The sequence below is a fragment of the Acipenser ruthenus genome, chromosome 11 (assembly GCF_902713425.1).
Source record: "Acipenser ruthenus chromosome 11, fAciRut3.2 maternal haplotype, whole genome shotgun sequence".
Taxonomy (NCBI): Eukaryota; Metazoa; Chordata; class Actinopteri; order Acipenseriformes; family Acipenseridae; genus Acipenser; species Acipenser ruthenus.
Window position 1 is genome coordinate 13,871,878 of NC_081199.1, and position 26,033 is coordinate 13,897,910.

General features: G+C 42.4%; 28 non-coding genes across 28 annotated transcripts; all 28 read right to left on the reverse strand.

The window, feature by feature from the left end:
* Positions 1–693: 693 nt before the first annotated feature.
* On the reverse strand, positions 694–765 carry trnae-cuc (transfer RNA glutamic acid (anticodon CUC)). Its single transcript has one exon. It is a non-coding gene; the product is annotated as a tRNA-Glu (tRNA).
* Positions 766–1,205: 440 nt separating this feature from the next.
* trnaq-uug (transfer RNA glutamine (anticodon UUG)) lies at positions 1,206–1,277 on the reverse strand. The gene has a single exon. It is a non-coding gene; the product is annotated as a tRNA-Gln (tRNA).
* Positions 1,278–2,296: 1,019 nt separating this feature from the next.
* trnaq-cug (transfer RNA glutamine (anticodon CUG)) lies at positions 2,297–2,368 on the reverse strand. Its single transcript has one exon. It is a non-coding gene; the product is annotated as a tRNA-Gln (tRNA).
* A 993-nt stretch (positions 2,369–3,361) lies between these two features.
* Positions 3,362–3,433, reverse strand: trnae-cuc (transfer RNA glutamic acid (anticodon CUC)). The gene has a single exon. It is a non-coding gene; the product is annotated as a tRNA-Glu (tRNA).
* A 440-nt stretch (positions 3,434–3,873) lies between these two features.
* Positions 3,874–3,945, reverse strand: trnaq-uug (transfer RNA glutamine (anticodon UUG)). Its single transcript has one exon. It is a non-coding gene; the product is annotated as a tRNA-Gln (tRNA).
* Positions 3,946–4,964: 1,019 nt separating this feature from the next.
* On the reverse strand, positions 4,965–5,036 carry trnaq-cug (transfer RNA glutamine (anticodon CUG)). Its single transcript has one exon. It is a non-coding gene; the product is annotated as a tRNA-Gln (tRNA).
* A 993-nt stretch (positions 5,037–6,029) lies between these two features.
* On the reverse strand, positions 6,030–6,101 carry trnae-cuc (transfer RNA glutamic acid (anticodon CUC)). The gene has a single exon. It is a non-coding gene; the product is annotated as a tRNA-Glu (tRNA).
* A 440-nt stretch (positions 6,102–6,541) lies between these two features.
* On the reverse strand, positions 6,542–6,613 carry trnaq-uug (transfer RNA glutamine (anticodon UUG)). Its single transcript has one exon. It is a non-coding gene; the product is annotated as a tRNA-Gln (tRNA).
* Positions 6,614–7,633: 1,020 nt separating this feature from the next.
* trnaq-cug (transfer RNA glutamine (anticodon CUG)) lies at positions 7,634–7,705 on the reverse strand. Its single transcript has one exon. It is a non-coding gene; the product is annotated as a tRNA-Gln (tRNA).
* Positions 7,706–8,698: 993 nt separating this feature from the next.
* Positions 8,699–8,770, reverse strand: trnae-cuc (transfer RNA glutamic acid (anticodon CUC)). The gene has a single exon. It is a non-coding gene; the product is annotated as a tRNA-Glu (tRNA).
* Positions 8,771–9,210: 440 nt separating this feature from the next.
* Positions 9,211–9,282, reverse strand: trnaq-uug (transfer RNA glutamine (anticodon UUG)). The gene has a single exon. It is a non-coding gene; the product is annotated as a tRNA-Gln (tRNA).
* A 1,019-nt stretch (positions 9,283–10,301) lies between these two features.
* Positions 10,302–10,373, reverse strand: trnaq-cug (transfer RNA glutamine (anticodon CUG)). Its single transcript has one exon. It is a non-coding gene; the product is annotated as a tRNA-Gln (tRNA).
* Positions 10,374–11,366: 993 nt separating this feature from the next.
* Positions 11,367–11,438, reverse strand: trnae-cuc (transfer RNA glutamic acid (anticodon CUC)). Its single transcript has one exon. It is a non-coding gene; the product is annotated as a tRNA-Glu (tRNA).
* A 440-nt stretch (positions 11,439–11,878) lies between these two features.
* trnaq-uug (transfer RNA glutamine (anticodon UUG)) lies at positions 11,879–11,950 on the reverse strand. Its single transcript has one exon. It is a non-coding gene; the product is annotated as a tRNA-Gln (tRNA).
* A 1,019-nt stretch (positions 11,951–12,969) lies between these two features.
* Positions 12,970–13,041, reverse strand: trnaq-cug (transfer RNA glutamine (anticodon CUG)). Its single transcript has one exon. It is a non-coding gene; the product is annotated as a tRNA-Gln (tRNA).
* A 993-nt stretch (positions 13,042–14,034) lies between these two features.
* Positions 14,035–14,106, reverse strand: trnae-cuc (transfer RNA glutamic acid (anticodon CUC)). Its single transcript has one exon. It is a non-coding gene; the product is annotated as a tRNA-Glu (tRNA).
* Positions 14,107–14,546: 440 nt separating this feature from the next.
* trnaq-uug (transfer RNA glutamine (anticodon UUG)) lies at positions 14,547–14,618 on the reverse strand. The gene has a single exon. It is a non-coding gene; the product is annotated as a tRNA-Gln (tRNA).
* Positions 14,619–15,636: 1,018 nt separating this feature from the next.
* Positions 15,637–15,708, reverse strand: trnaq-cug (transfer RNA glutamine (anticodon CUG)). Its single transcript has one exon. It is a non-coding gene; the product is annotated as a tRNA-Gln (tRNA).
* Positions 15,709–16,701: 993 nt separating this feature from the next.
* Positions 16,702–16,773, reverse strand: trnae-cuc (transfer RNA glutamic acid (anticodon CUC)). Its single transcript has one exon. It is a non-coding gene; the product is annotated as a tRNA-Glu (tRNA).
* Positions 16,774–17,213: 440 nt separating this feature from the next.
* trnaq-uug (transfer RNA glutamine (anticodon UUG)) lies at positions 17,214–17,285 on the reverse strand. Its single transcript has one exon. It is a non-coding gene; the product is annotated as a tRNA-Gln (tRNA).
* A 1,020-nt stretch (positions 17,286–18,305) lies between these two features.
* Positions 18,306–18,377, reverse strand: trnaq-cug (transfer RNA glutamine (anticodon CUG)). The gene has a single exon. It is a non-coding gene; the product is annotated as a tRNA-Gln (tRNA).
* Positions 18,378–19,370: 993 nt separating this feature from the next.
* On the reverse strand, positions 19,371–19,442 carry trnae-cuc (transfer RNA glutamic acid (anticodon CUC)). Its single transcript has one exon. It is a non-coding gene; the product is annotated as a tRNA-Glu (tRNA).
* A 440-nt stretch (positions 19,443–19,882) lies between these two features.
* On the reverse strand, positions 19,883–19,954 carry trnaq-uug (transfer RNA glutamine (anticodon UUG)). The gene has a single exon. It is a non-coding gene; the product is annotated as a tRNA-Gln (tRNA).
* A 1,020-nt stretch (positions 19,955–20,974) lies between these two features.
* Positions 20,975–21,046, reverse strand: trnaq-cug (transfer RNA glutamine (anticodon CUG)). Its single transcript has one exon. It is a non-coding gene; the product is annotated as a tRNA-Gln (tRNA).
* Positions 21,047–22,039: 993 nt separating this feature from the next.
* On the reverse strand, positions 22,040–22,111 carry trnae-cuc (transfer RNA glutamic acid (anticodon CUC)). Its single transcript has one exon. It is a non-coding gene; the product is annotated as a tRNA-Glu (tRNA).
* A 1,533-nt stretch (positions 22,112–23,644) lies between these two features.
* trnaq-cug (transfer RNA glutamine (anticodon CUG)) lies at positions 23,645–23,716 on the reverse strand. The gene has a single exon. It is a non-coding gene; the product is annotated as a tRNA-Gln (tRNA).
* Positions 23,717–24,709: 993 nt separating this feature from the next.
* On the reverse strand, positions 24,710–24,781 carry trnae-cuc (transfer RNA glutamic acid (anticodon CUC)). Its single transcript has one exon. It is a non-coding gene; the product is annotated as a tRNA-Glu (tRNA).
* Positions 24,782–25,221: 440 nt separating this feature from the next.
* Positions 25,222–25,293, reverse strand: trnaq-uug (transfer RNA glutamine (anticodon UUG)). The gene has a single exon. It is a non-coding gene; the product is annotated as a tRNA-Gln (tRNA).
* Positions 25,294–26,033: the final 740 nt, after the last annotated feature.

Genomic DNA, 26,033 nt, shown 5'->3' on the forward strand with positions numbered 1-26,033 from the left:
AACGGTTTGAATAACATCGGTATTGCTAATTTAAATTAATAAACATGCCCTTAAAAACTAAATACGTTGGATCTTTATAAGTGAATATACACTTTCAAATACAAATTCGCACAGCTGTCTCCTAGCAAGTGAAGGCAGCACTGTATTCTGGACGCTATAGTTTATTCTAGAAACATGACACCTGGGCATGTTAGATATCAGGGGAAATCGCGGAGCCTCCTCTTTCGTTTGGTATGTAGACTGCGTGCCTAGCCCTTTCCGTTTTTGAGTTACAGGCACTTGAACGCACCTACCGATTTCCGTTTTTGAGTTACAGGCACTTGAACGCACCTACCGATTTGCTGCGCGTCACAGCACTGGAGCACTGAATGAGTGGCTGCATAGAATAATTCTGTGTCTCTTTTTAGTCGGTACTTATTGTGTTAACTGTGTGATTGTGTAGATGGGGGTGGTTAAACCCTAGCTGTCCTCTCACTTGTAAGGAGCAATTGTAAAATCCTTTTCTGCAGACTGAAAAGAAGTTAATGCCAAAAGGGGTTGCGAATCAATGTGCACAGACCCTGTAATAATATCAAGGGTGTGCTTTTAATTGAATGCAGTCGGGCCACAGCCAAGAAATAGACATATGTACATCTGATTAATGAAGAGTAATAGAATGGTTTTAATCGGAATACTAATGGGCAATAAAGTAACTTCCCTGACCGGGAATCGAACCCGGGGCGCGGCGGTGAGAGCGCCGAATCCTAACCACTAGACCACCAGGGACGCTGCTGTGGAGGTCTGCACGGCTGGCCAGGAATTCCTTTGCTAACAAAGCTGAAGCATCGAAAACGGAACAGCCCCCAAGCCCTGAGCAGTGACAGACAATGAATCATAATAAACTGCCGCATAATTAAATGAATTGCTGTGGTCCATTTCTAATTGTTCAAGAACTAGAAGTAGTTCTCCCTTTCAGATTATTCCGGACCATGCCGCGCTTAGTTTGCTGGTAGGTACGTTTGCTTAATGCCCTCGAGAGGCTCTGTGATGCAATCGATAGCGCATTGGACATCTACTCAAGCACCGATGGGTACGTTGGAAGGTTGTAAAACCGAGTCCCACCAGTTAATGCTTTTAAAGCTAGCAGTGGGAGTCTACAACATTGGTCACTTAAAATAAAAACCTGATTTTCAATTTGTTTTTGTAAGACAATGAAAATAAACGGAAGGTTCCACCGAGATTTGAACTCGGATCACTGGATTCAAAGTCCAGAGTGCTAACCATTACACCATGGAACCAATCACCTATGTCGGTTTTACGTTGCAGGGAATCTCTGGATATTATGATTTTCTTTCAAACATTTTCGAATACTTCACAATGGCTGAAGCTATCTGATGCAGCAAGAGCTGAAACGACATCTGCACGCGTGGATTTGAATGGTGTAACCCGTCTGTGTGTGTCTCTCCTTGACTAGTAAGAGCTGAAACCCGCTTCTCTGTTTCCCTGCCTGCGCTCACACTCCGGCTATTCTATATCTGCGTTGTGTTGGTGTTTCTAGATGTTTTTTTTTTTTTTTTTTAAAGTATACCACTCGAGATCAACTGCTGAAAGACGGCGACGTTTATTTCTCTCTGCATAACAGAAAATGAAAGAAATGAAGTAAAAAATGACTCGGTCACCATTCATCTCTAGTGGCTGCAGTGAAAACGTGGCACTGGATCAGGAGCTTTGGTGTAGGATTATTAGTGCACTATATACCGGTTACAATCGTATCCTCGTCGCAGTTTTTTTTTTATTTCATTTATTTATTTATTTTTATGATATTATTATTATTAGTTTTTCTCTTTCTCTTTTGACAAAAATGTTTATCCTGCGACTACAGGAAAGTATTTGTCTGTGTTGGAGGTGCTCCCCAACAGTCACAAAATGTGACAAAAACACAGCCTCAACGTTGAGGTGCTGAAAAAAAAAAATATAACCAAAGACACCGTTTACTAGGGAGGCGCTGTAACCATCTTAGCCACGGCGTCCTGCAACACACAAAGAAATGCGTGCCAGAGACCTGTGCAATGAAACGTATCAGGGACATTATTGGCGCTACTACTGTCATTCTCTACTACAATCTCGGACTAAAATTAAGCGCAGGGCATTTCTGAAATTAAACAGAAACACTTGAAAATACACATTACTTGTTATTAAACCATTTTCGACCTCAGATACCGGAATCTGCATTGTATTTTATATGACCGATTGTACCCTTGTGGTCCAGACATATGACATTTGGTAGTTCACATGATCAAAACTTATGGTTAAATACAGGTCCCACCGAGATTTGAACTCGGATCGCTGGATTCAGAGTCCAGAGTGCTCACCATTACACCATGGAACCACTGCGGAGCAAGCGAGAGAGGAATGGCTGTAACATCCTCAGCTCCCAGGTGTAAAATCCCCTACTGCTGACAAACCCTGGACCGCAAGGCGTTCTCCCCGTTCTGATTGCACACAGTCCTTCAATATCCATTTTTCCTGTCGAATCCAAAATGCGACGTTTCATTTCTTGGTTCATACTGGCAGCTGGCAGCAGGTCTGGAGAACTGCACCATCAGCACCCAACCGTGCGCCACAAAAACTGCTCACATTGAAATAATAAGACACATGACAATATATGTATTACACATGTATATTTAGAAACGGTTTGAATAACATCGGTATTGCTAATTTAAATTAATAAACATGCCCTTAAAAACTAAATACGTTGGATCTTTATAAGTGAATATACACTTTCAAATACAAATTCGCACAGCTGTCTCCTAGCAAGTGAAGGCAGCACTGTATTCTGGACGCTATAGTTTATTCTAGAAACATGACACCTGGGCATGTTAGATATCAGGGGAAATCGCGGAGCCTCCTCTTTCGTTTGGTATGTAGACTGCGTGCCTAGCCCTTTCCGTTTTTGAGTTACAGGCACTTGAACGCACCTACCGATTTCCGTTTTTGAGTTACAGGCACTTGAACGCACCTACCGATTTGCTGCGCGTCACAGCACTGGAGCACTGAATGAGTGGCTGCATAGAATAATTCTGTGTCTCTTTTTAGTCGGTACTTATTGTGTTAACTGTGTGATTGTGTAGATGGGGGTGGTTAAACCCTAGCTGTCCTCTCACTTGTAAGGAGCAATTGTAAAATCCTTTTCTGCAGACTGAAAAGAAGTTAATGCCAAAAGGGGTTGCGAATCAATGTGCACAGACCCTGTAATAATATCAAGGGTGTGCTTTTAATTGAATGCAGTCGGGCCACAGCCAAGAAATAGACATATGTACATCTGATTAATGAAGAGTAATAGAATGGTTTTAATCGGAATACTAATGGGCAATAAAGTAACTTCCCTGACCGGGAATCGAACCCGGGGCGCGGCGGTGAGAGCGCCGAATCCTAACCACTAGACCACCAGGGACGCTGCTGTGGAGGTCTGCACGGCTGGCCAGGAATTCCTTTGCTAACAAAGCTGAAGCATCGAAAACGGAACAGCCCCCAAGCCCTGAGCAGTGACAGACAATGAATCATAATAAACTGCCGCATAATTAAATGAATTGCTGTGGTCCATTTCTAATTGTTCAAGAACTAGAAGTAGTTCTCCCTTTCAGATTATTCCGGACCATGCCGCGCTTAGTTTGCTGGTAGGTACGTTTGCTTAATGCCCTCGAGAGGCTCTGTGATGCAATCGATAGCGCATTGGACATCTACTCAAGCACCGATGGGTACGTTGGAAGGTTGTAAAACCGAGTCCCACCAGTTAATGCTTTTAAAGCTAGCAGTGGGAGTCTACAACATTGGTCACTTAAAATAAAAACCTGATTTTCAATTTGTTTTTGTAAGACAATGAAAATAAACGGAAGGTTCCACCGAGATTTGAACTCGGATCACTGGATTCAAAGTCCAGAGTGCTAACCATTACACCATGGAACCAATCACCTATGTCGGTTTTACGTTGCAGGGAATCTCTGGATATTATGATTTTCTTTCAAACATTTTCGAATACTTCACAATGGCTGAAGCTATCTGATGCAGCAAGAGCTGAAACGACATCTGCACGCGTGGATTTGAATGGTGTAACCCGTCTGTGTGTGTCTCTCCTTGACTAGTAAGAGCTGAAACCCGCTTCTCTGTTTCCCTGCCTGCGCTCACACTCCGGCTATTCTATATCTGCGTTGTGTTGGTGTTTCTACATGTTTTTTTGTTTTTTTTTTAAAGTATACCACTCGAGATCAACTGCTGAAAGACGGCGACGTTTATTTCTCTCTGCATAACAGAAAATGAAAGAAATGAAGTAAAAAATGACTCGGTCACCATTCATCTCTAGTGGCTGCAGTGAAAACGTGGCACTGGATCAGGAGCTTTGGTGTAGGATTATTAGTGCACTATATACCGGTTACAATCGTATCCTCGTCGCAGTTTTTTTTTATTTCATTTATTTATTTATTTTTATGATATTATTATTATTAGTTTTTCTCGTTCTCTTTTGACAAAAATGTTTATCCTGCGACTACAGGAAAGTATTTGTCTGTGTTGGAGGTGCTCCCCAACAGTCACAAAATGTGACAAAAACACAGCCTCAACGTTGAGGTGCTGAAAAAAAAAAAATATAACCAAAGACACCGTTTACTAGGGAGGCGCTGTAACCATCTTAGCCACGGCGTCCTGCAACACACAAAGAAATGCGTGCCAGAGACCTGTGCAATGAAACGTATCAGGGACATTATTGGCGCTACTACTGTCATTCTCTACTACAATCTAGGACTAAAATTAAGCGCAGGGCATTTCTGAAATTAAACAGAAACACTTGAAAATACACATTACTTGTTATTAAACCATTTTCGACCTCAGATACCGGAATCTGCATTGTATTTTATATGACCGATTGTACACTTGTGGTCCAGACATATGACATTTGGTAGTTCACATGATCAAAACTTATGGTTAAATACAGGTCCCACCGAGATTTGAACTCGGATCGCTGGATTCAGAGTCCAGAGTGCTCACCATTACACCATGGAACCACTGCGGAGCAAGCGAGAGAGGAATGGCTGTAACATCCTCAGCTCCCAGGTGTAAAATCCCCTACTGCTGACAAACCCTGGACCGCAAGGCGTTCTCCCCGTTCTGATTGCACACAGTCCTTCAATATCCATTTTTCCTGTCGAATCCAAAATGCGACGTTTCATTTCTTGGTTCATACTGGCAGCTGGCAGCAGGTCTGGAGAACTGCACTATCAGCACCCAATCGTGCGCCACAAAAACTGCTCACATTGAAATAATAAGACACATGACAATATATGTATTACACATGTATATTTAGAAACGGTTTGAATAACATCGGTATTGCTAATTTAAATTAATAAACATGCCCTTAAAAACTAAATACGTTGGATCTTTATAAGTGAATATACACTTTCAAATACAAATTCGCACAGCTGTCTCCTAGCAAGTGAAGGCAGCACTGTATTCTGGACGCTATAGTTTATTCTAGAAACATGACACCTGGGCATGTTAGATATCAGGGGAAATCGCGGAGCCTCCTCTTTCGTTTGGTATGTAGACTGCGTGCCTAGCCCTTTCCGTTTTTGAGTTACAGGCACTTGAACGCACCTACCGATTTCCGTTTTTGAGTTACAGGCACTTGAACGCACCTACCGATTTGCTGCGCGTCACAGCACTGGAGCACTGAATGAGTGGCTGCATAGAATAATTCTGTGTCTCTTTTTAGTCGGTACTTATTGTGTTAACTGTGTGATTGTGTAGATGGGGGTGGTTAAACCCTAGCTGTCCTCTCACTTGTAAGGAGCAATTGTAAAATCCTTTTCTGCAGACTGAAAAGAAGTTAATGCCAAAAGGGGTTGCGAATCAATGTGCACAGACCCTGTAATAATATCAAGGGTGTTCTTTTAATTGAATGCAGTCGGGCCACAGCCAAGAAATAGACATATGTACATCTGATTAATGAAGAGTAATAGAATGGTTTTAATCGGAATACTAATGGGCAATAAAGTAACTTCCCTGACCGGGAATCGAACCCGGGGCGCGGCGGTGAGAGCGCCGAATCCTAACCACTAGACCACCAGGGACGCTGCTGTGGAGGTCTGCACGGCTGGCCAGGAATTCCTTTGCTAACAAAGCTGAAGCATCGAAAACGGAACAGCCCCCAAGCCCTGAGCAGTGACAGACAATGAATCATAATAAACTGCCGCATAATTAAATGAATTGCTGTGGTCCATTTCTAATTGTTCAAGAACTAGAAGTAGTTCTCCCTTTCAGATTATTCCGGACCATGCCGCGCTTAGTTTGCTGGTAGGTACGTTTGCTTAATGCCCTCGAGAGGCTCTGTGATGCAATCGATAGCGCATTGGACATCTACTCAAGCACCGATGGGTACGTTGGAAGGTTGTAAAACCGAGTCCCACCAGTTAATGCTTTTAAAGCTAGCAGTGGGAGTCTACAACATTGGTCACTTAAAATAAAAACCTGATTTTCAATTTGTTTTTGTAAGACAATGAAAATAAACGGAAGGTTCCACCGAGATTTGAACTCGGATCACTGGATTCAAAGTCCAGAGTGCTAACCATTACACCATGGAACCAATCACCTATGTCGGTTTTACGTTGCAGGGAATCTCTGGATATTATGATTTTCTTTCAAACATTTTCGAATACTTCACAATGGCTGAAGCTATCTGATGCAGCAAGAGCTGAAACGACATCTGCACGCGTGGATTTGAATGGTGTAACCCGTCTGTGTGTGTCTCTCCTTGACTAGTAAGAGCTGAAACCCGCTTCTCTGTTTCCCTGCCTGCGCTCACACTCCGGCTATTCTATATCTGCGTTGTGTTGGTGTTTCTAGATGTTTTTTTTTTTTTTTTTTAAAGTATACCACTCGAGATCAACTGCTGAAAGACGGCGACGTTTATTTCTCTCTGCATAACAGAAAATGAAAGAAATGAAGTAAAAAATGACTCGGTCACCATTCATCTCTAGTGGCTGCAGTGAAAACGTGGCACTGGATCAGGAGCTTTGGTGTAGGATTATTAGTGCACTATATACCGGTTACAATCGTATCCTCGTCGCAGTTTTTTTTTTATTTCATTTATTTATTTATTTTTATGATATTATTATTATTAGTTTTTCTCGTTCTCTTTTGACAAAAATGTTTATCCTGCGACTACAGGAAAGTATTTGTCTGTGTTGGAGGTGCTCCCCAACAGTCACAAAATGTGACAAAAACACAGCATCAACGTTGAGGTGCTGAAAAAAAAAATATATAACCAAAGACACCGTTTACTAGGGAGGCGCTGTAACCATCTTAGCCACGGCGTCCTGCAACACACAAAGAAATGCGTGCCAGAGACCTGTGCAATGAAACGTATCAGGGACATTATTGGCGCTACTACTGTCATTCTCTACTACAATCTCGGACTAAAATTAAGCGCAGGGCATTTCTGAAATTAAACAGAAACACTTGAAAATACACATTACTTGTTATTAAACCATTTTCGACCTCAGATACCGGAATCTGCATTGTATTTTATATGACCGATTGTACCCTTGTGGTCCAGACATATGACATTTGGTAGTTCACATGATCAAAACTTATGGTTAAATACAGGTCCCACCGAGATTTGAACTCGGATCGCTGGATTCAGAGTCCAGAGTGCTCACCATTACACCATGGAACCACTGCGGAGCAAGCGAGAGAGGAATGGCTGTAACATCCTCAGCTCCCAGGTGTAAAATCCCCTACTGCTGACAAACCCTGGACCGCAAGGCGTTCTCCCCGTTCTGATTGCACACAGTCCTTCAATATCCATTTTTCCTGTCGAATCCAAAATGCGACGTTTCATTTCTTGGTTCATACTGGCAGCTGGCAGCAGGTCTGGAGAACTGCACCATCAGCACCCAACCGTGCGCCACAAAAACTGCTCACATTGAAATAATAAGACACATGACAATATATGTATTACACATGTATATTTAGAAACGGTTTGAATAACATCGGTATTGCTAATTTAAATTAATAAACATGCCCTTAAAAACTAAATACGTTGGATCTTTATAAGTGAATATACACTTTCAAATACAAATTCGCACAGCTGTCTCCTAGCAAGTGAAGGCAGCACTGTATTCTGGACGCTATAGTTTATTCTAGAAACATGACACCTGGGCATGTTAGATATCAGGGGAAATCGCGGAGCCTCCTCTTTCGTTTGGTATGTAGACTGCGTGCCTAGCCCTTTCCGTTTTTGAGTTACAGGCACTTGAACGCACCTACCGATTTCCGTTTTTGAGTTACAGGCACTTGAACGCACCTACCGATTTGCTGCGCGTCACAGCACTGGAGCACTGAATGAGTGGCTGCATAGAATAATTCTGTGTCTCTTTTTAGTCGGTACTTATTGTGTTAACTGTGTGATTGTGTAGAGGGGGGTGGTTAAACCCTAGCTGTCCTCTCACTTGTAAGGAGCAATTGTAAAATCCTTTTCTGCAGACTGAAAAGAAGTTAATGCCAAAAGGGGTTGCGAATCAATGTGCACAGACCCTGTAATAATATCAAGGGTGTGCTTTTAATTGAATGCAGTCGGGCCACAGCCAAGAAATAGACATATGTACATCTGATTAATGAAGAGTAATAGAATGGTTTTAATCGGAATACTAATGGGCAATAAAGTAACTTCCCTGACCGGGAATCGAACCCGGGCCGCGGCGGTGAGAGCGCCGAATCCTAACCACTAGACCACCAGGGACGCTGCTGTGGAGGTCTGCACGGCTGGCCAGGAATTCCTTTGCTAACAAAGCTGAAGCATCGAAAACGGAACAGCCCCCAAGCCCTGAGCAGTGACAGACAATGAATCATAATAAACTGCCGCATAATTAAATGAATTGCTGTGGTCCATTTCTAATTGTTCAAGAACTAGAAGTAGTTCTCCCTTTCAGATTTTTCCGGACCATGCCGCGCTTAGTTTGCTGGTAGGTACGTTTGCTTAATGCCCTCGAGAGGCTCTGTGATGCAATCGATAGCGCATTGGACATCTACTCAAGCACCGATGGGTACGTTGGAAGGTTGTAAAACCGAGTCCCACCAGTTAATGCTTTTAAAGCTAGCAGTGGGAGTCTACAACATTGGTCACTTAAAATAAAAACCTGATTTTCAATTTGTTTTTGTAAGACAATGAAAATAAACGGAAGGTTCCACCGAGATTTGAACTCGGATCACTGGATTCAAAGTCCAGAGTGCTAACCATTACACCATGGAACCAATCACCTATGTCGGTTTTACGTTGCAGGGAATCTCTGGATATTATGATTTTCTTTCAAACATTTTCGAATACTTCACAATGGCTGAAGCTATCTGATGCAGCAAGAGCTGAAACGACATCTGCACGCGTGGATTTGAATGGTGTAACCCGTCTGTGTGTGTCTCTCCTTGACTAGTAAGAGCTGAAACCCGCTTCTCTGTTTCCCTGCCTGCGCTCACACTCCGGCTATTCTATATCTGCGTTGTGTTGGTGTTTCTACATGTTTTTTTTTTTTTTTTTTAAAGTATACCACTCGAGATCAACTGCTGAAAGACGGCGACGTTTATTTCTCTCTGCATAACAGAAAATGAAAGAAATGAAGTAAAAAATGACTCGGTCACCATTCATCTCTAGTGGCTGCAGTGAAAACGTGGCACTGGATCAGGAGCTTTGGTGTAGGATTATTAGTGCACTATATACCGGTTACAATCGTATCCTCGTCGCAGTTTTTTTTTTATTTCATTTATTTATTTATTTTTATGATATTATTATTATTAGTTTTTCTCTTTCTCTTTTGACAAAAATGTTTATCCTGCGACTACAGGAAAGTATTTGTCTGTGTTGGAGGTGCTCCCCAACAGTCACAAAATGTGACAAAAACACAGCCTCAACGTTGAGGTGCTGAAAAAAAAAAATATAACCAAAGACACCGTTTACTAGGGAGGCGCTGTAACCATCTTAGCCACGGCGTCCTGCAACACACAAAGAAATGCGTGCCAGAGACCTGTGCAATGAAACGTATCAGGGACATTATTGGCGCTACTACTGTCATTCTCTACTACAATCTCGGACTAAAATTAAGCGCAGGGCATTTCTGAAATTAAACAGAAACACTTGAAAATACACATTACTTGTTATTAAACCATTTTCGACCTCAGATACCGGAATCTGCATTGTATTTTATATGACCGATTGTACCCTTGTGGTCCAGACATATGACATTTGGTAGTTCACATGATCAAAACTTATGGTTAAATACAGGTCCCACCGAGATTTGAACTCGGATCGCTGGATTCAGAGTCCAGAGTGCTCACCATTACACCATGGAACCACTGCGGAGCAAGCGAGAGAGGAATGGCTGTAACATCCTCAGCTCCCAGGTGTAAAATCCCCTACTGCTGACAAACCCTGGACCGCAAGGCGTTCTCCCCGTTCTGATTGCACACAGTCCTTCAATATCCATTTTTCCTGTCGAATCCAAAATGCGACGTTTCATTTCTTGGTTCATACTGGCAGCTGGCAGCAGGTCTGGAGAACTGCACCATCAGCACCCAACCGTGCGCCACAAAAACTGCTCACATTGAAATAATAAGACACATGACAATATATGTATTACACATGTATATTTAGAAACGGTTTGAATAACATCGGTATTGCTAATTTAAATTAATAAACATGCCCTTAAAAACTAAATACGTTGGATCTTTATAAGTGAATATACACTTTCAAATACAAATTCGCACAGCTGTCTCCTAGCAAGTGAAGGCAGCACTGTATTCTGGACGCTATAGTTTATTCTAGAAACATGACACCTGGGCATGTTAGATATCAGGGGAAATCGCGGAGCCTCCTCTTTCGTTTGGTATGTAGACTGCGTGCCTAGCCCTTTCCGTTTTTGAGTTACAGGCACTTGAACGCACCTACCGATTTCCGTTTTTGAGTTACAGGCACTTGAACGCACCTACCGATTTGCTGCGCGTCACAGCACTGGAGCACTGAATGAGTGGCTGCATAGAATAATTCTGTGTCTCTTTTTAGTCGGTACTTATTGTGTTAACTGTGTGATTGTGTAGATGGGGGTGGTTAAACCCTAGCTGTCCTCTCACTTGTAAGGAGCAATTGTAAAATCCTTTTCTGCAGACTGAAAAGAAGTTAATGCCAAAAGGGGTTGCGAATCAATGTGCACAGACCCTGTAATAATATCAAGGGTGTGCTTTTAATTGAATGCAGTCGGGCCACAGCCAAGAAATAGACATATGTACATCTGATTAATGAAGAGTAATAGAATGGTTTTAATCGGAATACTAATGGGCAATAAAGTAACTTCCCTGACCGGGAATCGAACCCGGGGCGCGGCGGTGAGAGCGCCGAATCCTAACCACTAGACCACCAGGGACGCTGCTGTGGAGGTCTGCACGGCTGGCCAGGAATTCCTTTGCTAACAAAGCTGAAGCATCGAAAACGGAACAGCCCCCAAGCCCTGAGCAGTGACAGACAATGAATCATAATAAACTGCCGCATAATTAAATGAATTGCTGTGGTCCATTTCTAATTGTTCAAGAACTAGAAGTAGTTCTCCCTTTCAGATTATTCCGGACCATGCCGCGCTTAGTTTGCTGGTAGGTACGTTTGCTTAATGCCCTCGAGAGGCTCTGTGATGCAATCGATAGCGCATTGGACATCTACTCAAGCACCGATGGGTACGTTGGAAGGTTGTAAAACCGAGTCCCACCAGTTAATGCTTTTAAAGCTAGCAGTGGGAGTCTACAACATTGGTCACTTAAAATAAAAACCTGATTTTCAATTTGTTTTTGTAAGACAATGAAAATAAACGGAAGGTTCCACCGAGATTTGAACTCGGATCACTGGATTCAAAGTCCAGAGTGCTAACCATTACACCATGGAACCAATCACCTATGTCGGTTTTACGTTGCAGGGAATCTCTGGATATTATGATTTTCTTTCAAACATTTTCGAATACTTCACAATGGCTGAAGCTATCTGATGCAGCAAGAGCTGAAACGACATCTGCACGCGTGGATTTGAATGGTGTAACCCGTCTGTGTGTGTCTCTCCTTGACTAGTAAGAGCTGAAACCCGCTTCTCTGTTTCCCTGCCTGCGCTCACACTCCGGCTATTCTATATCTGCGTTGTGTTGGTGTTTCTACATGTTTTTTTGTTTTTTTTTTAAAGTATACCACTCGAGATCAACTGCTGAAAGACGGCGACGTTTATTTCTCTCTGCATAACAGAAAATGAAAGAAATGAAGTAAAAAATGACTCGGTCACCATTCATCTCTAGTGGCTGCAGTGAAAACGTGGCACTGGATCAGGAGCTTTGGTGTAGGATTATTAGTGCACTATATACCGGTTACAATCGTATCCTCGTCGCAGTTTTTTTTTATTTCATTTATTTATTTATTTTTATGATATTATTATTATTAGTTTTTCTCGTTCTCTTTTGACAAAAATGTTTATCCTGCGACTACAGGAAAGTATTTGTCTGTGTTGGAGGTGCTCCCCAACAGTCACAAAATGTGACAAAAACACAGCCTCAACGTTGAGGTGCTGAAAAAAAAAAAATATAACCAAAGACACCGTTTACTAGGGAGGCGCTGTAACCATCTTAGCCACGGCGTCCTGCAACACACAAAGAAATGCGTGCCAGAGACCTGTGCAATGAAACGTATCAGGGACATTATTGGCGCTACTACTGTCATTCTCTACTACAATCTAGGACTAAAATTAAGCGCAGGGCATTTCTGAAATTAAACAGAAACACTTGAAAATACACATTACTTGTTATTAAACCATTTTCGACCTCAGATACCGGAATCTGCATTGTATTTTATATGACCGATTGTACACTTGTGGTCCAGACATATGACATTTGGTAGTTCACATGATCAAAACTTATGGTTAAATACAGGTCCCACCGAGATTTGAACTCGGATCGCTGGATTCAGAGTCCAGAGTGCTCACCATTACACCATGGAACCACTGCGGAGCAAGCGAGAGAGGAATGGCTGTAACATCCTCAGCTCCCAGGTGTAAAATCCCCTACTGCTGACAAACCCTGGACCGCAAGGCGTTCTCCCCGTTCTGATTGCACACAGTCCTTCAATATCCATTTTTCCTGTCGAATCCAAAATGCGACGTTTCATTTCTTGGTTCATACTGGCAGCTGGCAGCAGGTCTGGAGAACTGCACTATCAGCACCCAATCGTGCGCCACAAAAACTGCTCACATTGAAATAATAAGACACATGACAATATATGTATTACACATGTATATTTAGAAACGGTTTGAATAACATCGGTATTGCTAATTTAAATTAATAAACATGCCCTTAAAAACTAAATACGTTGGATCTTTATAAGTGAATATACACTTTCAAATACAAATTCGCACAGCTGTCTCCTAGCAAGTGAAGGCAGCACTGTATTCTGGACGCTATAGTTTATTCTAGAAACATGACACCTGGGCATGTTAGATATCAGGGGAAATCGCGGAGCCTCCTCTTTCGTTTGGTATGTAGACTGCGTGCCTAGCCCTTTCCGTTTTTGAGTTACAGGCACTTGAACGCACCTACCGATTTCCGTTTTTGAGTTACAGGCACTTGAACGCACCTACCGATTTGCTGCGCGTCACAGCACTGGAGCACTGAATGAGTGGCTGCATAGAATAATTCTGTGTCTCTTTTTAGTCGGTACTTATTGTGTTAACTGTGTGATTGTGTAGATGGGGGTGGTTAAACCCTAGCTGTCCTCTCACTTGTAAGGAGCAATTGTAAAATCCTTTTCTGCAGACTGAAAAGAAGTTAATGCCAAAAGGGGTTGCGAATCAATGTGCACAGACCCTGTAATAATATCAAGGGTGTGCTTTTAATTGAATGCAGTCGGGCCACAGCCAAGAAATAGACATATGTACATCTGATTAATGAAGAGTAATAGAATGGTTTTAATCGGAATACTAATGGGCAATAAAGTAACTTCCCTGACCGGGAATCGAACCCGGGGCGCGGCGGTGAGAGCGCCGAATCCTAACCACTAGACCACCAGGGACGCTGCTGTGGAGGTCTGCACGGCTGGCCAGGAATTCCTTTGCTAACAAAGCTGAAGCATCGAAAACGGAACAGCCCCCAAGCCCTGAGCAGTGACAGACAATGAATCATAATAAACTGCCGCATAATTAAATGAATTGCTGTGGTCCATTTCTAATTGTTCAAGAACTAGAAGTAGTTCTCCCTTTCAGATTATTCCGGACCATGCCGCGCTTAGTTTGCTGGTAGGTACGTTTGCTTAATGCCCTCGAGAGGCTCTGTGATGCAATCGATAGCGCATTGGACATCTACTCAAGCACCGATGGGTACGTTGGAAGGTTGTAAAACCGAGTCCCACCAGTTAATGCTTTTAAAGCTAGCAGTGGGAGTCTACAACATTGGTCACTTAAAATAAAAACCTGATTTTCAATTTGTTTTTGTAAGACAATGAAAATAAACGGAAGGTTCCACCGAGATTTGAACTCGGATCACTGGATTCAAAGTCCAGAGTGCTAACCATTACACCATGGAACCAATCACCTATGTCGGTTTTACGTTGCAGGGAATCTCTGGATATTATGATTTTCTTTCAAACATTTTCGAATACTTCACAATGGCTGAAGCTATCTGATGCAGCAAGAGCTGAAACGACATCTGCACGCGTGGATTTGAATGGTGTAACCCGTCTGTGTGTGTCTCTCCTTGACTAGTAAGAGCTGAAACCCGCTTCTCTGTTTCCCTGCCTGCGCTCACACTCCGGCTATTCTATATCTGCGTTGTGTTGGTGTTTCTAGATGTTTTTTTTTTTTTTTTTTAAAGTATACCACTCGAGATCAACTGCTGAAAGACGGCGACGTTTATTTCTCTCTGCATAACAGAAAATGAAAGAAATGAAGTAAAAAATGACTCGGTCACCATTCATCTCTAGTGGCTGCAGTGAAAACGTGGCACTGGATCAGGAGCTTTGGTGTAGGATTATTAGTGCACTATATACCGGTTACAATCGTATCCTCGTCGCAGTTTTTTTTTATTTCATTTATTTATTTATTTTTATGATATTATTATTATTAGTTTTTCTCGTTCTCTTTTGACAAAAATGTTTATCCTGCGACTACAGGAAAGTATTTGTCTGTGTTGGAGGTGCTCCCCAACAGTCACAAAATGTGACAAAAACACAGCCTCAACGTTGAGGTGCTGAAAAAAAAAAAAATAACCAAAGACACCGTTTACTAGGGAGGCGCTGTAACCATCTTAGCCACGGCGTCCTGCAACACACAAAGAAATGCGTGCCAGAGACCTGTGCAATGAAACGTATCAGGGACATTATTGGCGCTACTACTGTCATTCTCTACTACAATCTCGGACTAAAATTAAGCGCAGGGCATTTCTGAAATTAAACAGAAACACTTGAAAATACACATTACTTGTTATTAAACCATTTTCGACCTCAGATACCGGAATCTGCATTGTATTTTATATGACCGATTGTACACTTGTGGTCCAGACATATGACATTTGGTAGTTCACATGATCAAAACTTATGGTTAAATACAGGTCCCACCGAGATTTGAACTCGGATCGCTGGATTCAGAGTCCAGAGTGCTCACCATTACACCATGGAACCACTGCGGAGCAAGCGAGAGAGGAATGGCTGTAACATCCTCAGCTCCCAGGTGTAAAATCCCCTACTGCTGACAAACCCTGGACCGCAAGGCGTTCTCCCCGTTCTGATTGCACACAGTCCTTCAATATCCATTTTTCCTGTCGAATCCAAAATGCGACGTTTCATTTCTTGGTTCATACTGGCAGCTGGCAGCAGGTCTGGAGAACTGCACCATCAGCACCCAACCGTGCGCCACAAAAACTGCTCACATTGAAATAATAAGACACATGACAATATATGTATTACACATGTATATTTAGAAACGGTTTGAATAACATCGGTATTGCTAATTTAAATTAATAAACATGCCCTTAAAAACTAAATACGTTGGATCTTTATAAGTGAATATACACTTTCAAATACAAATTCGCACAGCTGTCTCCTAGCAAGTGAAGGCAGCACTGTATTCTGGACGCTATAGTTTATTCTAGAAACATGACACCTGGGCATGTTAGATATCAGGGGAAATCGCGGAGCCTCCTCTTTCGTTTGGTATGTAGACTGCGTGCCTAGCCCTTTCCGTTTTTGAGTTACAGGCACTTGAACGCACCTACCGATTTCCGTTTTTGAGTTACAGGCACTTGAACGCACCTACCGATTTGCTGCGCGTCACAGCACTGGAGCACTGAATGAGTGGCTGCATAGAATAATTCTGTGTCTCTTTTTAGTCGGTACTTATTGTGTTAACTGTGTGATTGTGTAGATGGGGGTGGTTAAACCCTAGCTGTCCTCTCACTTGTAAGGAGCAATTGTAAAATCCTTTTCTGCAGACTGAAAAGAAGTTAATGCCAAAAGGGGTTGCGAATCAATGTGCACAGACCCTGTAATAATATCAAGGGTGTGCTTTTAATTGAATGCAGTCGGGCCACAGCCAAGAAATAGACATATGTACATCTGATTAATGAAGAGTAATAGAATGGTTTTAATCGGAATACTAATGGGCAATAAAGTAACTTCCCTGACCGGGAATCGAACCCGGGCCGCGGCGGTGAGAGCGCCGAATCCTAACCACTAGACCACCAGGGACGCTGCTGTGGAGGTCTGCACGGCTGGCCAGGAATTCCTTTGCTAACAAAGCTGAAGCATCGAAAACGGAACAGCCCCCAAGCCCTGAGCAGTGACAGACAATGAATCATAATAAACTGCCGCATAATTAAATGAATTGCTGTGGTCCATTTCTAATTGTTCAAGAACTAGAAGTAGTTCTCCCTTTCAGATTTTTCCGGACCATGCCGCGCTTAGTTTGCTGGTAGGTACGTTTGCTTAATGCCCTCGAGAGGCTCTGTGATGCAATCGATAGCGCATTGGACATCTACTCAAGCACCGATGGGTACGTTGGAAGGTTGTAAAACCGAGTCCCACCAGTTAATGCTTTTAAAGCTAGCAGTGGGAGTCTACAACATTGGTCACTTAAAATAAAAACCTGATTTTCAATTTGTTTTTGTAAGACAATGAAAATAAACGGAAGGTTCCACCGAGATTTGAACTCGGATCACTGGATTCAAAGTCCAGAGTGCTAACCATTACACCATGGAACCAATCACCTATGTCGGTTTTACGTTGCAGGGAATCTCTGGATATTATGATTTTCTTTCAAACATTTTCGAATACTTCACAATGGCTGAAGCTATCTGATGCAGCAAGAGCTGAAACGACATCTGCACGCGTGGATTTGAATGGTGTAACCCGTCTGTGTGTGTCTCTCCTTGACTAGTAAGAGCTGAAACCCGCTTCTCTGTTTCCCTGCCTGCGCTCACACTCCGGCTATTCTATATCTGCGTTGTGTTGGTGTTTCTAGATGTTTTTTTTTTTTTTTTTTAAAGTATACCACTCGAGATCAACTGCTGAAAGACGGCGACGTTTATTTCTCTCTGCATAACAGAAAATGAAAGAAATGAAGTAAAAAATGACTCGGTCACCATTCATCTCTAGTGGCTGCAGTGAAAACGTGGCACTGGATCAGGAGCTTTGGTGTAGGATTATTAGTGCACTATATACCGGTTACAATCGTATCCTCGTCGCAGTTTTTTTTTTATTTCATTTATTTATTTATTTTTATGATATTATTATTATTAGTTTTTCTCGTTCTCTTTTGACAAAAATGTTTATCCTGCGACTACAGGAAAGTATTTGTCTGTGTTGGAGGTGCTCCCCAACAGTCACAAAATGTGACAAAAACACAGCATCAACGTTGAGGTGCTGAAAAAAAAAATATATAACCAAAGACACCGTTTACTAGGGAGGCGCTGTAACCATCTTAGCCACGGCGTCCTGCAACACACAAAGAAATGCGTGCCAGAGACCTGTGCAATGAAACGTATCAGGGACATTATTGGCGCTACTACTGTCATTCTCTACTACAATCTCGGACTAAAATTAAGCGCAGGGCATTTCTGAAATTAAACAGAAACACTTGAAAATACACATTACTTGTTATTAAACCATTTTCGACCTCAGATACCGGAATCTGCATTGTATTTTATATGACCGATTGTACCCTTGTGGTCCAGACATATGACATTTGGTAGTTCACATGATCAAAACTTATGGTTAAATACAGGTCCCACCGAGATTTGAACTCGGATCGCTGGATTCAGAGTCCAGAGTGCTCACCATTACACCATGGAACCACTGCGGAGCAAGCGAGAGAGGAATGGCTGTAACATCCTCAGCTCCCAGGTGTAAAATCCCCTACTGCTGACAAACCCTGGACCGCAAGGCGTTCTCCCCGTTCTGATTGCACACAGTCCTTCAATATCCATTTTTCCTGTCGAATCCAAAATGCGACGTTTCATTTCTTGGTTCATACTGGCAGCTGGCAGCAGGTCTGGAGAACTGCACCATCAGCACCCAACCGTGCGCCACAAAAACTGCTCACATTGAAATAATAAGACACATGACAATATATGTATTACACATGTATATTTAGAAACGGTTTGAATAACATCGGTATTGCTAATTTAAATTAATAAACATGCCCTTAAAAACTAAATACGTTGGATCTTTATAAGTGAATATACACTTTCAAATACAAATTCGCACAGCTGTCTCCTAGCAAGTGAAGGCAGCACTGTATTCTGGACGCTATAGTTTATTCTAGAAACATGACACCTGGGCATGTTAGATATCAGGGGAAATCGCGGAGCCTCCTCTTTCGTTTGGTATGTAGACTGCGTGCCTAGCCCTTTCCGTTTTTGAGTTACAGGCACTTGAACGCACCTACCGATTTCCGTTTTTGAGTTACAGGCACTTGAACGCACCTACCGATTTGCTGCGCGTCACAGCACTGGAGCACTGAATGAGTGGCTGCATAGAATAATTCTGTGTCTCTTTTTAGTCGGTACTTATTGTGTTAACTGTGTGATTGTGTAGAGGGGGGTGGTTAAACCCTAGCTGTCCTCTCACTTGTAAGGAGCAATTGTAAAATCCTTTTCTGCAGACTGAAAAGAAGTTAATGCCAAAAGGGGTTGCGAATCAATGTGCACAGACCCTGTAATAATATCAAGGGTGTGCTTTTAATTGAATGCAGTCGGGCCACAGCCAAGAAATAGACATATGTACATCTGATTAATGAAGAGTAATAGAATGGTTTTAATCGGAATACTAATGGGCAATAAAGTAACTTCCCTGACCGGGAATCGAACCCGGGCCGCGGCGGTGAGAGCGCCGAATCCTAACCACTAGACCACCAGGGACGCTGCTGTGGAGGTCTGCACGGCTGGCCAGGAATTCCTTTGCTAACAAAGCTGAAGCATCGAAAACGGAACAGCCCCCAAGCCCTGAGCAGTGACAGACAATGAATCATAATAAACTGCCGCATAATTAAATGAATTGCTGTGGTCCATTTCTAATTGTTCAAGAACTAGAAGTAGTTCTCCCTTTCAGATTTTTCCGGACCATGCCGCGCTTAGTTTGCTGGTAGGTACGTTTGCTTAATGCCCTCGAGAGGCTCTGTGATGCAATCGATAGCGCATTGGACATCTACTCAAGCACCGATGGGTACGTTGGAAGGTTGTAAAACCGAGTCCCACCAGTTAATGCTTTTAAAGCTAGCAGTGGGAGTCTACAACATTGGTCACTTAAAATAAAAACCTGATTTTCAATTTGTTTTTGTAAGACAATGAAAATAAACGGAAGGTTCCACCGAGATTTGAACTCGGATCACTGGATTCAAAGTCCAGAGTGCTAACCATTACACCATGGAACCAATCACCTATGTCGGTTTTACGTTGCAGGGAATCTCTGGATATTATGATTTTCTTTCAAACATTTTCGAATACTTCACAATGGCTGAAGCTATCTGATGCAGCAAGAGCTGAAACGACATCTGCACGCGTGGATTTGAATGGTGTAACCCGTCTGTGTGTGTCTCTCCTTGACTAGTAAGAGCTGAAACCCGCTTCTCTGTTTCCCTGCCTGCGCTCACACTCCGGCTATTCTATATCTGCGTTGTGTTGGTGTTTCTAGATGTTTTTTTTTTTTTTTTTTAAAGTATACCACTCGAGATCAACTGCTGAAAGACGGCGACGTTTATTTCTCTCTGCATAACAGAAAATGAAAGAAATGAAGTAAAAAATGACTCGGTCACCATTCATCTCTAGTGGCTGCAGTGAAAACGTGGCACTGGATCAGGAGCTTTGGTGTAGGATTATTAGTGCACTATATACCGGTTACAATCGTATCCTCGTCGCAGTTTTTTTTTTATTTCATTTATTTATTTATTTTTATGATATTATTATTATTAGTTTTTCTCGTTCTCTTTTGACAAAAATGTTTATCCTGCGACTACAGGAAAGTATTTGTCTGTGTTGGAGGTGCTCCCCAACAGTCACAAAATGTGACAAAAACACAGCATCAACGTTGAGGTGCTGAAAAAAAAAATATATAACCAAAGACACCGTTTACTAGGGAGGCGCTGTAACCATCTTAGCCACGGCGTCCTGCAACACACAAAGAAATGCGTGCCAGAGACCTGTGCAATGAAACGTATCAGGGACATTATTGGCGCTACTACTGTCATTCTCTACTACAATCTCGGACTAAAATTAAGCGCAGGGCATTTCTGAAATTAAACAGAAACACTTGAAAATACACATTACTTGTTATTAAACCATTTTCGACCTCAGATACCGGAATCTGCATTGTATTTTATATGACCGATTGTACCCTTGTGGTCCAGACATATGACATTTGGTAGTTCACATGATCAAAACTTATGGTTAAATACAGGTCCCACCGAGATTTGAACTCGGATCGCTGGATTCAGAGTCCAGAGTGCTCACCATTACACCATGGAACCACTGCGGAGCAAGCGAGAGAGGAATGGCTGTAACATCCTCAGCTCCCAGGTGTAAAATCCCCTACTGCTGACAAACCCTGGACCGCAAGGCGTTCTCCCCGTTCTGATTGCACACAGTCCTTCAATATCCATTTTTCCTGTCGAATCCAAAATGCGACGTTTCATTTCTTGGTTCATACTGGCAGCTGGCAGCAGGTCTGGAGAACTGCACCATCAGCACCCAACCGTGCGCCACAAAAACTGCTCACATTGAAATAATAAGACACATGACAATATATGTATTACACATGTATATTTAGAAACGGTTTGAATAACATCGGTATTGCTAATTTAAATTAATAAACATGCCCTTAAAAACTAAATACGTTGGATCTTTATAAGTGAATATACACTTTCAAATACAAATTCGCACAGCTGTCTCCTAGCAAGTGAAGGCAGCACTGTATTCTGGACGCTATAGTTTATTCTAGAAACATGACACCTGGGCATGTTAGATATCAGGGGAAATCGCGGAGCCTCCTCTTTCGTTTGGTATGTAGACTGCGTGCCTAGCCCTTTCCGTTTTTGAGTTACAGGCACTTGAACGCACCTACCGATTTCCGTTTTTGAGTTACAGGCACTTGAACGCACCTACCGATTTGCTGCGCGTCACAGCACTGGAGCACTGAATGAGTGGCTGCATAGAATAATTCTGTGTCTCTTTTTAGTCGGTACTTATTGTGTTAACTGTGTGATTGTGTAGAGGGGGGTGGTTAAACCCTAGCTGTCCTCTCACTTGTAAGGAGCAATTGTAAAATCCTTTTCTGCAGACTGAAAAGAAGTTAATGCCAAAAGGGGTTGCGAATCAATGTGCACAGACCCTGTAATAATATCAAGGGTGTGCTTTTAATTGAATGCAGTCGGGCCACAGCCAAGAAATAGACATATGTACATCTGATTAATGAAGAGTAATAGAATGGTTTTAATCGGAATACTAATGGGCAATAAAGTAACTTCCCTGACCGGGAATCGAACCCGGGCCGCGGCGGTGAGAGCGCCGAATCCTAACCACTAGACCACCAGGGACGCTGCTGTGGAGGTCTGCACGGCTGGCCAGGAATTCCTTTGCTAACAAAGCTGAAGCATCGAAAACGGAACAGCCCCCAAGCCCTGAGCAGTGACAGACAATGAATCATAATAAACTGCCGCATAATTAAATGAATTGCTGTGGTCCATTTCTAATTGTTCAAGAACTAGAAGTAGTTCTCCCTTTCAGATTATTCCGGACCATGCCGCGCTTAGTTTGCTGGTAGGTACGTTTGCTTAATGCCCTCGAGAGGCTCTGTGATGCAATCGATAGCGCATTGGACATCTACTCAAGCACCGATGGGTACGTTGGAAGGTTGTAAAACCGAGTCCCACCAGTTAATGCTTTTAAAGCTAGCAGTGGGAGTCTACAACATTGGTCACTTAAAATAAAAACCTGATTTTCAATTTGTTTTTGTAAGACAATGAAAATAAACGGAAGGTTCCACCGAGATTTGAACTCGGATCACTGGATTTAAAGTCCAGAGTGCTAACCATTACACCATGGAACCAATCACCTATGTCGGTTTTACGTTGCAGGGAATCTCTGGATATTATGATTTTCTTTCAAACATTTTCGAATACTTCACAATGGCTGAAGCTATCTGATGCAGCAAGAGCTGAAACGACATCTGCACGCGTGGATTTGAATGGTGTAACCCGTCTGTGTGTGTCTCTCCTTGACTAGTAAGAGCTGAAACCCGCTTCTCTGTTTCCCTGCCTGCGCTCACACTCCGGCTATTCTATATCTGCGTTGTGTTGGTGTTTCTAGATGTTTTTTTTTTTTTTTTTAAAGTATACCACTCGAGATCAACTGCTGAAAGACGGCGACGTTTATTTCTCTCTGCATAACAGAAAATGAAAGAAATGAAGTAAAAAATGACTCGGTCACCATTCATCTCTAGTGGCTGCAGTGAAAACGTGGCACTGGATCAGGAGCTTTGGTGTAGGATTATTAGTGCACTATATACCGGTTACAATCGTATCCTCGTCGCAGTTTTTTTTTTTTATTTCATTTATTTATTTATTTTTATGATATTATTATTATTAGTTTTTCTCGTTCTCTTTTGACAAAAATGTTTATCCTGCGACTACAGGAAAGTATTTGTCTGTGTTGGAGGTGCTCCCCAACAGTCACAAAATGTGACAAAAACACAGCATCAACGTTGAGGTGCTGAAAAAAAAAATATATAACCAAAGACACCGTTTACTAGGGAGGCGCTGTAACCATCTTAGCCACGGCGTCCTGCAACACACAAAGAAATGCGTGCCAGAGACCTGTGCAATGAAACGTATCAGGGACATTATTGGCGCTACTACTGTCATTCTCTACTACAATCTCGGACTAAAATTAAGCGCAGGGCATTTCTGAAATTAAACAGAAACACTTGAAAATACACATTACTTGTTATTAAACCATTTTCGACCTCAGATACCGGAATCTGCATTGTATTTTATATGACCGATTGTACCCTTGTGGTCCAGACATATGACATTTGGTAGTTCACATGATCAAAACTTATGGTTAAATACAGGTCCCACCGAGATTTGAACTCGGATCGCTGGATTCAGAGTCCAGAGTGCTCACCATTACACCATGGAACCACTGCGGAGCAAGCGAGAGAGGAATGGCTGTAACATCCTCAGCTCCCAGGTGTAAAATCCCCTACAGCTGACAAACCCTGGACCGCAAGGCGTTCTCCCCGTTCTGATTGCACACAGTCCTTCAATATCCATTTTTCCTGTCGAATCCAAAATGCGACGTTTCATTTCTTGGTTCATACTGGCAGCTGGCAGCAGGTCTGGAGAACTGCACCATCAGCACCCAACCGTGCGCCACAAAAACTGCTCACATTGAAATAATAAGACACATGACAATATATGTATTACACATGTATATTTAGAAACGGTTTGAATAACATCGGTATTGCTAATTTAAATTAATAAACATGCCCTTAAAAACTAAATACGTTGGATCTTTATAAGTGAATATACACTTTCAAATACAAATTCGCACAGCTGTCTCCTAGCAAGTGAAGGCAGCACTGTATTCTGGACGCTATAGTTTATTCTAGAAACATGACACCTGGGCATGTTAGATATCAGGGGAAATCGCGGAGCCTCCTCTTTCGTTTGGTATGTAGACTGCGTGCCTAGCCCTTTCCGTTTTTGAGTTACAGGCACTTGAACGCACCTACCGATTTCCGTTTTTGAGTTACAGGCACTTGAACGCACCTACCGATTTGCTGCGCGTCACAGCACTGGAGCACTGAATGAGTGGCTGCATAGAATAATTCTGTGTCTCTTTTTAGTCGGTACTTATTGTGTTAACTGTGTGATTGTGTAGATGGGGGTGGTTAAACCCTAGCTGTCCTCTCACTTGTAAGGAGCAATTGTAAAATCCTTTTCTGCAGACTGAAAAGAAGTTAATGCCAAAAGGGGTTGCGAATCAATGTGCACAGACCCTGTAATAATATCAAGGGTGTGCTTTTAATTGAATGCAGTCGGGCCACAGCCAAGAAATAGACATATGTACATCTGATTAATGAAGAGTAATAGAATGGTTTTAATCGGAATACTAATGGGCAATAAAGTAACTTCCCTGACCGGGAATCGAACCCGGGCCGCGGCGGTGAGAGCGCCGAATCCTAACCACTAGACCACCAGGGACGCTGCTGTGGAGGTCTGCACGGCTGGCCAGGAATTCCTTTGCTAACAAAGCTGAAGCATCGAAAACGGAACAGCCCCCAAGCCCTGAGCAGTGACAGACAATGAATCATAATAAACTGCCGCATAATTAAATGAATTGCTGTGGTCCATTTCTAATTGTTCAAGAACTAGAAGTAGTTCTCCCTTTCAGATTATTCCGGACCATGCCGCGCTTAGTTTGCTGGTAGGTACGTTTGCTTAATGCCCTCGAGAGGCTCTGTGATGCAATCGATAGCGCATTGGACATCTACTCAAGCACCGATGGGTACGTTGGAAGGTTGTAAAACCGAGTCCCACCAGTTAATGCTTTTAAAGCTAGCAGTGGGAGTCTACAACATTGGTCACTTAAAATAAAAACCTGATTTTCAATTTGTTTTTGTAAGACAATGAAAATAAACGGAAGGTTCCACCGAGATTTGAACTCGGATCACTGGATTCAAAGTCCAGAGTGCTAACCATTACACCATGGAACCAATCACCTATGTCGGTTTTACGTTGCAGGGAATCTCTGGATATTATGATTTTCTTTCAAACATTTTCGAATACTTCACAATGGCTGAAGCTATCTGATGCAGCAAGAGCTGAAACGACATCTGCACGCGTGGATTTGAATGGTGTAACCCGTCTGTGTGTGTCTCTCCTTGACTAGTAAGAGCTGAAACCCGCTTCTCTGTTTCCCTGCCTGCGCTCACACTCCGGCTATTCTATATCTGCGTTGTGTTGGTGTTTCTAGATGTTTTTTTTTTTTTTTTTAAAGTATACCACTCGAGATCAACTGCTGAAAGACGGCGACGTTTATTTCTCTCTGCATAACAGAAAATGAAAGAAATGAAGTAAAAAATGACTCGGTCACCATTCATCTCTAGTGGCTGCAGTGAAAACGTGGCACTGGATCAGGAGCTTTGGTGTAGGATTATTAGTGCACTATATACCGGTTACAATCGTATCCTCGTCGCAGTTTTTTTTTTTTATTTCATTTATTTATTTATTTTTATGATATTATTATTATTAGTTTTTCTCGTTCTCTTTTGACAAAAATGTTTATCCTGCGACTACAGGAAAGTATTTGTCTGTGTTGGAGGTGCTCCCCAACAGTCACAAAATGTGACAAAAACACAGCATCAACGTTGAGGTGCTGAAAAAAAAAATATATAACCAAAGACACCGTTTACTAGGGAGGCGCTGTAACCATCTTAGCCACGGCGTCCTGCAA